The sequence below is a fragment of the Lupinus angustifolius genome, chromosome LG20 (assembly GCF_001865875.1).
Source record: "Lupinus angustifolius cultivar Tanjil chromosome LG20, LupAngTanjil_v1.0, whole genome shotgun sequence".
Taxonomy (NCBI): domain Eukaryota; kingdom Viridiplantae; phylum Streptophyta; class Magnoliopsida; order Fabales; family Fabaceae; genus Lupinus; species Lupinus angustifolius.
Genome location: NC_032028.1, coordinates 12,848,843 through 12,860,762, shown reverse-complemented (window position 1 = coordinate 12,860,762; position 11,920 = coordinate 12,848,843).

Genomic DNA, 11,920 nt, shown 5'->3' with positions numbered 1-11,920 from the left:
CGATTAACAGCATATTTTCATATGTATTTTTAAATACAAAAACTCAAATACGTTATGCACTTAATTCATACATGTTTAACACTTAGTTTATGCCTAGAATGCACATATACATGTATTTATGTGATGCATGAACATATTATGAATGACATATCTTATGAGACATGTATTAGGTGACCTAAGCCTTTGACTCAACTTAAACTAGATTCTAGTCTAAGGCTAGTACCAATTAAAGACTTAAGCATGTTGATTTGTTGGTGATCTTCAAGCTCTTATTAGCACAAGTTGTCCTCATCAAAACCATGACATATAAAGAGAGCTTTCCAAAGTGTTCCTCTTGACATGCACACTTTCAATATGAACTATTTCGCATGTTTCCAAATGAACCTATAAATGATATGCAAAAACATTTTACTCATATTGTTCATTATCTTGTTGCTTTAGATAAAGTGTTTGAAAATGGTGAGCTGACTAACAAGTTTTTAAGATGTCTTGATGGGACATGGCAACCAAATGTGACGGCAATTATGGAATCCAAGGACTTAGATTCAATGTCACTTGCAAGATCCTAAGAATACTAACCCTAAGGGACCCAAGACCACTGGGTACCTAAAACAAACAAGTAAATGTTGTTTTGTAGGTGTACCTAAGGACATATGGACATCAATGGTACTTGGACATTGAGTGTTATGGGCACATGACTAGTAATAAGAGCAAGTTTATTGAGCTATCACCTAAAGAAAAAGGTCATGTCACTTATGGAGACAATAATCAAGGCAAAATTCTTGGAGTTAGAAAAATTGGAAATGCTTCTCAAATCATCATTGATAATGTGCTCTATGTTGAAGGCTTGGAGCATAATCTATTGAGGATTAGTTAATTGTGTGACAAAGGTAATAGGGTAATCCTGGACTCTAAGGGTTAGTTTGAGAGTTGGATTTTGGAGGGGAAGGAAGGGAAAGGGAAGGCTTAGGATCCATCTGACGAGTGTATTTCATGGCTCCCAAGCCCTCCCTTTCCCTTCCTTCCCCTCCAATATCCAACTCCTAAACTAACCCTAAATGGTCATAGAACAAATAATATATATATGGTTGATTTAGATGATATCACCTCCTTGTTTGTAAAATGTTTTATTTCTAAAGAGGATGATATTTGGATTTTGCATAGGCAGGCTGCACATATCCATTTGAATCACTTGAACAAGTTAGCTACAAAGGACCTAGTAGATGGATTACCTAAACTCAAATTTAAAATGGAAGAAATTTGTGATTCTTTCCGAAAGTGCAAACAAAACAAAAATTCCTTCTCTTCTAAAAACATGGTATCTACAACAAGACCATTAGAGTTACTTCACATGGACTTATTTGGATCATCTCAAATAATGAGTTTAGGTGGAAGTTACTATACCCTTGTAATTGTATATGACTATTCAAGAATCACATGGACTTTGTTTCTTGCACTCAAAAGTGATACTTTTAAATATTTCAAGAGGCTTGCCAAATTAGTCCAAAACCAAATGAACGATAAGATTTTAACACTAAGAAACGACCATGATGGTGAGTTTTAAAACCATAAGTTTGTTAAGTTTTGTGAAAAATATGGCATAGAACATCAATACTTCACACCTAGAACTTAAGAACAAAATGAAGTTGTTGAAAGAAAGAATAGAGTTCTAAAGAAGTTAGCAGAAATCATGTTCAATGATAATGAAGTCCCCAAGTATTTATGGGTGGATGTGGTACATACCGTATGCTATGTTATGAATAAAATCTTATTGAGGCTTATTCTTAAGAAAACCCCCTATGATCTTTATAAGGGTCGAAAACCAAATATTTTTCATTTTCATGCTTTTGATGCAAAAGTATGTGTTACGATCTTGTAAGTACACATGATGATGCATACTTAAAGGATCAAGAATCTAAAAACGTTATGCAAGAGGATAAAAATAAAAATGAAGAACTTGAAGGATTGCCACAAGCATGGAAAACCAAGAAGGACCACCCAATCGGCAATGTAATAGGTGATATTTCTAAGGGAGTGGTAACCCAAAATTCCTTACATAATATTTGTAATTTATTTTCATGTGTTTCTCAAATCGAGTCTAAGACTATTGAAGGTGAGCATTGATATTTAGCTATGAAAGAAGAGCTGAACCAATTTGAAAGAAATAAAATGTGGGACTTAGTCCCTAGAATGGATGATCATCCTATAATAGGCACTGAGTGGGTTTTTACAAAATAAACTAGATGAGTTTGTCTTAATCATAAGAAAAAAATCTAGATTGGTAGCTAAGGGATATAATAAAGAAGAAGGTATTGACTATGATGAAATATATGCTCTCTTAGCAAGGTTAGAGCCAATAAGAATGCTTCTAGATTTTGTACCAATCATGCATTTAAAATGGATGTAAAAAGTTCATTCTTGAATGGTTTTGTTCAAGAAAAAGTGTATGTGGATCAACCTCCCGGTTTTGAAAACTACAAATTTCCAAGTGATGTTTTCAAACTTAAAAAGGCTTTATTTGGTTTAAAGCAAGCATCTAGAGCTTGGAATGATAGGATAAGCTCTTTCCTTTTGGAAAAGGGCTTTGCGAAGGGAAATGTTGATACCACACTTTTCTTACTAAAAACAGAAAAAGACATTTTATTAGTGCAATTATATCTTGATGATATCATATTTGGTGCAACTAATGATGTCCTATGCTAGAATATTTATCAGTTGATTAAAGGTGAATTTGAAATGTGTATGATGGAAGAGCTTACATTCTTTCTTCGGCTACAAATCAAACAAATGAACAATGGAATATTTTTTTCATTAAACAAAGTATTGCAAAGATCTTCTAAAACAATTTGGCATGGAAAAGGCAAAAGAAGCTTCTATGCCAATGGAAACTTTATGTTATTTTGATAAAGATGAGAAAGGTAAATCAATTGAGCTAATTTTATGTTTAGTGTTTGTATGTGTACTAGATATCAAGCTAATCCTAAAATATCACATTTAACGGCTACTAAAAGAATCATGAAATATCTAAAAGGAACATTAAGCATGGGATTATGGTATCCTTGGGATGTTTCATTAATCTTAGTAGGTTATTCCTATTCCGACTTTGCTGGATGTAAAATGGATAGGGAAAGTACTAGTTGTACATGTCACTTATTAGGTAGCTCACTATTGAAAGAGTTTTCCTTGCTACTTATTGAGGCAAGTTTCTAATTGATTTATTTAATAATAGGTCGATTCTCTGCTCCTCATCTCGGCTTTGTTGGAATAAATTCCAACGTTGGTGTAATTGTTTCAAGAATGTTCATTTAATAAAAATCTTAGCTTTACTCAATTATTAAAAATTTCATACCATCTCGACTTTGTTGGATTAATTCCAACGCCTGTATAATGGTATAAATTTAGCAAATTAAGACAAGTGATAATGAGTGATATTTATTTTCGTTTTCCTTTATTAACTGGACTACTTCCTTATGGAAAAGTGGTAAAGAATAAATAAATAAAGCAATAAATGAATGTTAGTTGCATAATTTAAATGGCAGAAAATAAATGTTAGTTGCGGAAAATAAATGACAAAAAGTAAAAGTTAGTAGTTAGATCACTCATTATGACTGTGTATTTTTCCATTTCACAAAGATATAATTTATGAATTAAATTGCAATTTGATTCAAGGTTTCTTTCTTTTGTTAACAAATAAAATTTATAAGTTAAGATTTTACTATTTTACAGTTGCATCTCTTTCAAGATTCAATTGTCGTATAATATAGGGTTATGTCGAACCATAAGGAATTGCCTAATAGAAATGTTCTCATACTTTGTATATTTTATCAAAATTAAGAAAGTTACATATCAAGTTGTTTTTGTGATTTTATAAACTAAGAAACATGAAAAAGTAAGGAACTAACTATTTACAAATTCAAGAGGTAAAATTGATTTGAAAGATGGAATTATTTCTTGACTGAAATGATTTTGAAAACATTACAAGTTATGTGTTATATTTTCGGTTAATTCCACACACCATTTCTAAATCCTCCATCTAGTGTCCTAGAATGATAAGATGATTTTCATTACCTTATGTAATACACTAAATAATAGTTAAGTGCCACTCGTCGGAGTAGTTTGTCACACCCTACTTCGGGCTCCATTAATTCATTTAGCCTTGAACATAAGTTGCTTAAAATAGATGCTTGATGTGGCAAGTGAACTAAGGTGTAGGTTATAGTTTTTAGTTCACTTGTCAGCACTTTAAGAAGAAGCATTTTTGGATCTTTAAATCAAGTTTTAGGTGATCAAGCTAAAATCATATTAAGAACTTCATAAAGAATCAAAACTTAACCAAAAGTAATAACTTGAACGTATTGAATTCAAAAGATGATACAAAAGATTATACAAAAGAAGAGAAGAAATAACATTACAGAAAGTGTGCATGTCAAGAGGAACACTTTGGAAAGCTCTCTTTATATGTCATGGTTTTGATGAGGACAACTTGTGCTTATAAGAGCTTGAAGATCACCAACAAATCAACGTGCTTAAGTCTTTAATTGGTACTAGGCTTAGACTAGAATCTAGTTTAAGTTGAGTCAAGGCTTAGGGCACCTAATACATATCTCATATGCATATATCTTTTAAATCATTTCATCCTTGAGATATGTCATTCATAATATGTTCATGCATTACATAAATACATGTATATGTGCATTCTAGGCATAAACTAAGTGTTAAACATGTATGAACTAAGTGCATAACGTATTTGAGGTTTTGTATTTAAAATTACACATTTAAAAATGCTGTTAATCGATTAAATAATACTTTAATCGATTAACCTAACTGTTTGAAAAGTTGTTGAAACTGAAAACTTGAAAAACAGAATCAGTTAACATTTTGAATCACGTTAATCGACTAAGATAGCATTTAATCGATTATCTGGGGTTCTGGACTGATTCTTTATAAACTGCGTTTTCAGAATTAATCTCATAAGTTGCATGTTGCATTTATTAGAGAGTTAGAGCATTCTGCGTGTTAATTGTTGCATCTATTTGTTAAATGCATTTGTGAGTTTAGAAATGAGAGATTCTATGCTTTAGGATTGAGTGCATTTCATGTTATAATTTCTCATGTTTTCCCTCACATGTTCATGCATATTTTGATGCTTTTTTCATGAAGTTTTATGATTCTGTAACTTCTGTTTTCATAACTAATACTTGTCATTTCACATGAGTTTGTATTAGATGTGCATTAGAGTAAAGCCTTCTTGTTATATTTGAGCTTTGTAATAGCTTTATTTTACTCTTGTAATTGTTGTGTAATTGTTGTAAAGGGAATCTCGTGGTGTCTTATCACCGTTAGAGATTGAGTGTTTCTTCATTGCTTAGAGTGTAAGAAAAGGAAAGAACGAGAGATTCTTTGGCTGGGGCTACGCCAAAAGAAACGTTTTCTTTATCGGTAGGAAGGGAGTCAAACCATTGAATGGTTTCTTTGTTTTCTTGTAATTTGCTAAGTGTTGTAATTGAATAATGTGTATGTAATTACATTGATTCGGTTATAGTGAAGGAAATCTCCCAAGTCAGCCGGGAGGCCTGGATGTAGTTTGCAGTGGACAGCAAACGAACCAGGATAAAAATTCGCGTTGCAGGATTTGTTCTCTCTCTCTCTTTACGGTTTTCAATCGATTAATTTGTATATTTGATTCAACTAATACATTCTGTTCATTTGCTGTACTGGATGCTATTCTAATATACAAATCTGTAAGCTCTGTATTCGTTCTATTATTGGTTAACTGTTCTGCATTTAATCGTTTCTGTAATTGCTTACTGGTTCTGTTTAATCGATTAATATTGCTGTGTTAATCGATTATCCTGTTTCTGTTAATCGATTAAAATTGTTTCTGTTAATTGATTAAAACTGTGTTTTGTTAATCGATTAAGATTGTTCAATTAATCGATTATCTTCCTACTTTAATCGATTAATTAGGGGTAATTCAACATAAATTGTTGAGTTGTAAAAGCGGCTATTCTAACCGCGACACCTATTCAACCCCCCCCTTCTAGGTGTATTGTAACCACTGATACCTAACAAGTGGTATCAGAGCTAGTACGAAGTGCTAGCTCAACCGCGTATTCGTGATCCTAAAGGGAAAAGGAATGGGTTCTTCAAATCCATTTGGTGGTGATGGGTCATCCATTAATCGACCACCAATATTCAGTGGTGAAGGGTATGCCTACTGGAAAGTGCGCATGCAAATTTTTATTGAAGCCATAGACTCGGATATTTGGGAATCCGTAGTCAACGGCCCTTACGTTCCACAACATCTTGTGGACGATCAACCTAAAGATAAACCGAAAAGTTTATGGACCGATGATGAGCGCAAAAAGGTCCAGCATAACCTGCGCGCCAAAAACATCATCACATCGGCCCTATCATATGATGAATTCTTTAGGGTCTCGCAGTGCCATAATGCGAAAGAAATGTGGGACACTTTACAAGTGACTCACGAAGGCACTAGCGAAGTCAAGCGCGCGAGACTGAACGCGCTGACCCACGAATATGAGTTGTTTCGCATGTTACCAAGCGAATCAATATGTGATATGCAAAAGCGATTCACTCATATTGTCAACCATTTAGTTGCTCTCGATAAATCATTTGCTAGAGGTGAACTAACTAATAAAGTTTTGCGTTGTCTTGACAGGAGATGGCAACCAAAGGTGACTGCAATTGTTGAGTCTAAAGATTTAGATTCTATGCCTTTAGCTACTTTATTTGGAAAACTTCAAGAGCATGAAATGGAGTTGGGTCGCTTGACCATGAATGAAGAATCAGACCGGAAGAAGAAGAGCATCACTTTGAAGGCCACGACCTCCAAAGACAAAGAAGAGAAAATTGATGATGAATCTGATTCCGATCTAGATGATGAAACTATGGGTCTCCTAGTCCGAAAATTTAGCAAATTCATTAAAAGAAAAGGAGGACTCAAAAAGTTTCAAAAGAAGGAAGCGAAAGAGTCAACCAGTAAAGGCAAGAATAACAAGGATCGCTTCACTTGCCATGAGTGTGGAAAGGTAGGGCACATGAGGTTTCAGTGTCCAACCTACCTAAAGAAGGTTGATTCAGAGAAGAGCACTCCCAGGGACTTCAAATCCAAGAAAGCTTACATCGTTTGGGATGTACCTGAGGAGGAATCGACATCGAGCACCTATAGTGAGGAGGAGTCAGCAAAGCTGTGTCTGATGGCCAGATCTGACATCAATACAAATTCAGACTCATGCAAGGGCAATGATGAGGTATATTCTGACACCTCATCCACTTCGAATGATTCACCTCCTTATGATGTATTGTATGATGCTTATGTCGAGTTGCATGATGAATTAAAGAAATTGGCTAGAATTAACATTGATAGGAAAAGAATAATCCTGATAAACGAACAAAAAATAAGCCAATTACAAAAAGAATTAGATGAATTAAAACTGGAAAATGAAACTTTAGATCTCATCTATTCTTGTAGTTCATGTAACTGCTCTGCTAGTAACTTATGTCAAAAACCTGTCTGTGAGACTTGCGAGACTTTGCAAGAGGACAATTTTAAACTAAATGAAAAACTCACACGTCTCACAAACAGTAAACTGCAATTAGATAACCTGCTTAATCAAACTAGAAATGTTGGTGATCGAACTGGTCTAGGTTATACTCGCACTGCTAAAAAGAAGCGACCATATAGAAAACCGGTAGCTCAAGCTAAAAACAAATATCATAAGCATTCTCCTACTTGTTTTTATTGTAACACATATGGTCATACTTATCATTCATGCTATATCAAAAAGTATGGTATACCTAGCGGAGTTTATGTATGGAAAAAGAAGGGAGATAATTCCCTAATCACTAACAGAAAAGGACCCAACACCAATTGGGTACCTGAGAAAAGTAAGTAATCTATTTTGCAGGTATGTCTCCGAACACATGGACAAAAATGGTACTTAGATAGTGGGTGTTCGAGGCATATGACAGGTGATAGATCAAATTTCCTGGATCTCTCACTTAAAGGAAAAGGATACGTCACTTATGGAGACAACAACAAGGGAAAGATACTCGGCACAGGAACAGTTGGTAACTCATCCCAAACTCTGATTGATAATGTCCTTTATGTTGAAGGACTAGAACATAACTTGTTGAGTATAAGCCAACTCTGCGATAAAGGTAATCGTGTATCCTTCGATTCTGATTGTTGTGTCATTCGTGATATTTTATCTAATAACGTTAAATTTGTTGGTCACCGTATAAATAATATTTACATGGTTAATTTGGACGATGTCACTACATTATTTTCAAAATGCCTTATTTCTAAAGAAGATGACATCTGGCTATGGCATAGACGTGTTGCACATATCCATATAAAGCATCTAGATAAATTATCATCAAACGAACTAGTTGAGGGGCTACCAAAATTGAATTTTAAAACTAAAGAAATTTGTGACACTTGTCAAAAGTGTAAACAAACCAAAAACTCTTTTAAAAATAAAAATGTGATATCCACCTCAAGACCTTTGGAGCTACTCCATATGGACTTGTTTGGACCATCACAAATCATGAGTTTTGGTGGTAGTTACTACGCTCTAGTTATTGTTGATGATTTCTCTAGATTTACATGGACATTGTTTTTATCATCAAAAAGCGACGCGTTCAAAAATTTTAAAAATCTTGCCAAGCAAATCCAAAACCAACTTAACCTAAAAATAATATATATACGAAGTGATCACGGGGGAGAATTTGAGAACTTTCAGTTCGACAAATTCTGTGATAAGCATGGCATTTTGCATCAGTTCTCTGCTCCTCGCACTCCACAACAAAATGGAGTTGTAGAGAGGAAAAATCGTGTTTTAGAAGAATTAGCGAGAACCATGCTTAACGAAAGTAATACCCCCAAGTACTTCTGGGCTGATGCAGTTCATACTGCATGCTATGTTATAAATCGAGTACTCTTAAGGCCAAACTTGAACAAAACTCCTTATGAACTTTTAAAAGGCCGCAAACCAAATATATCCCATCTTCACGCTTTCGGTTGCAAATGTTTTATATTAAATAATGGAAAGCGGGCCTTAGGGAAATTCGACTCTAAAGCCGATGAGGGAATATTTTTGGGATACTCGATTCATAGCAAAGCGTTCAGAGTCTTTAACAAATATTTAATGCAAGTTGAAGAGTCTATCCATGTACAGTTTGACGAATCTTCTCCAAAAGAGAAGAGAAAGGTCGTTTCTGATGATGTTGCAGGTGCTTTGGAAGAAGCATACTCCAAGGACATGGATAATGAAAAAGGAGCCAATGATGAAGGTCAAATCGAACCTCAAGAGCACTCAGACATGCCTACCGTGTGGAAAACAAAGAAAGCTCACCCAATTGATAAAGTTATAGGTGACATATCTACGGGAGTGGTAACCCGTAGTTCCTTACGAAATTTCTGTAATTTTGTAGCTTTTGTATCGCAAATTGAGCCTAAGACCGTTGATGAGGCCATTGAGGATGTACACTGGGGTATAGCTATGCAAGAAGAGCTAAACCAGTTTGAGCGCAATCATGTGTGGGACTTGGTCCCCAAACCTAATGATCATCCCGTAATTGGTACTCGATGGGTCTTCAGAAATAAACTTGATGAATCTGGCTTAATAATTCGAAATAAAGCACGTTTGGTGGCCAAAGGCTACAACCAGGAGGAGGGTATCGATTATGACGAAACCTACGCTCCTGTAGCCAGACTAGAGGCCATCAGAATGCTTCTTTCCTTTGCATCTTTAATGAACTTCAAACTCTTTCAAATGGATGTAAAAAGCGCCTTCCTGAATGGATACATTCAAGAAGAAGTTTATGTTGACCAACCGCCTGACACCTATTCAACCCCCCCCCCCCTTCTAGGTGTATTGTAACCACTGATACCTAACAATTACATCATAATCCAAGTCAATATGTAGGTGCATGAGCCATCTATCCAAAGATGAGATGCTTTTGATTCCAAATGAGGTTACAAAATCATGTTTTTGCACCTTATTTGCCAATTCCATTCCCCTTGAATTTCTATGAACTAAAAGCCTAAGAACAGTCTAAGAACACTCTAAAATAAGAGAGAACCGAAATGGGAAGAAGAAGAGGAATTTAAAAAATATGTAAAATATGTGAAAAGTGATTAAAAAGTGATGTGAATGGTTTTTTTAATGGTGCAACAAAGCCTCCTATTTATAGGGAAAGTGGCCAACACTTTTCCCTTCATATTGGACATGTAAAATGAGGAAAACCCCTTTGGTGAGGTTGTTCCATGTCCCATAAGCTTATACCCAACTGCTTGCCACCTTTAGCCTATGCTTAGCCTTGCTTTGTCATGCTTTCTAGCCTTTTGGCATGGTGGGCTATGCTGCCTAAACTTGGCTAGCATTTTTTGTTTCATGTTTAAGTTATTTGCAATCTGTTGGATCATGCTGAGCTAAGCTTCCAGCTTGAGGGACTTACCTGCTGCCTTTTGGTGCACCAAACACACAAAATCTGGCCAAGTGTGGCCTACGTGGTCGTCCTAGCCAAGCATTTATGCGACCAACGTCTAAGCAGGGGCGTCTAGTGCCCAACTTGGCCAAGTTGGCCTGCTTTGGCCATGGCCTGACCTGCTCTGTCCTGCCATGGCCTGCTCTGACCCTTCCATGGCCTGACCTAGGCTGGACAGCCTATGTTGGGATAGGCCACATGCATGTTGACACCTCCTATTTGGCTTTTCATGGCTTGTGTCATGAATCATGTTGTATACTTTGTCTTCAAGTCAAGGCTTAACAAATTGCATGGTGGCTTAGAGGATTTCTTCATGGTGAAGTCCTGGCCAAGTTGGCCTAGTCGTAAGCACCTAGCCATGTGTGCTAAGTGTTTGGCCAAGCTTTCTTCATTAGGAGGAAACCTCCTTTCTTCAAGTTGAAGCAACATTTCTTCAATAATTCTTGGGCTAATTTTGGTAGGTTGCTTGGCACTTTTTCCCATGATTTCTTCAAAGTAAATTCAAATTTTGATTTTGCAAGTTGCTTGGCTCACTTAGCTTAGGTTTCTTCATGGTGAAGTAAGCTACCTTTCTTCAAGCTTAAGCAATCTTTTTGGCTACACACTAAGCATACAATATGCCATGCTTAGCTTGTGTGTTTTGAGAAATTCTTTTCGGGCTTTTGGCTTGATCTTTGACTTCATTTCTTGTCCATCTTAAAAACAATTATTTTCAACACTTTCCCTACAAAATTATAGGGAACTTGGACACGAGGTGATCAAAAATTATATTATTTAAACAAGTGAATTTTATCTAAAATGTGTGTTATAAGTTGGATTTTAAGCATGATAAATCAAAATAAGTGCCATAAAAAGTGTATGAAAAGTAGTACATTTGGGCAGTTATCACTCACTTGTATCATAGCATAGCAAGAAGCAAGTTTGTATTGCTCTTTCAACTGTCGAAGCAAAATATATAGTCATCGGTTTGTGTTGTGCTCAAATTTTATGGATTAAGCAACAATTATTGGACTTTGGTCTAAAGCTTGGTCAAATACCTATTAAATGTGATAATACAAGTGCCATTTGTTAGGTATCAGTGGCTAAAATACACCTAGAAGGGGGGTTGAATAGGTGTAGTGGTCTGAGTATCCGCTTTTCACAAACAACAAATAATGCTGAAATAACCCCAGAGTAATCGATTAACAGAGAAAGAATAATCGATTAACGCAAGCAATTTAATCGATTAAAATAGCTCAGATTACACAAACAGATTCAATTTCTTGCATGACAAGCAACTGAGATCGAAGCAAATATACAGAGCTAACAGATATATCAGAGTTACAACAGTATAGTATAGAAACAGATTATTACAATTAAAACAACTATACAAAGTAATCGATTAAAGCAATAAAGAGAGAGGGAA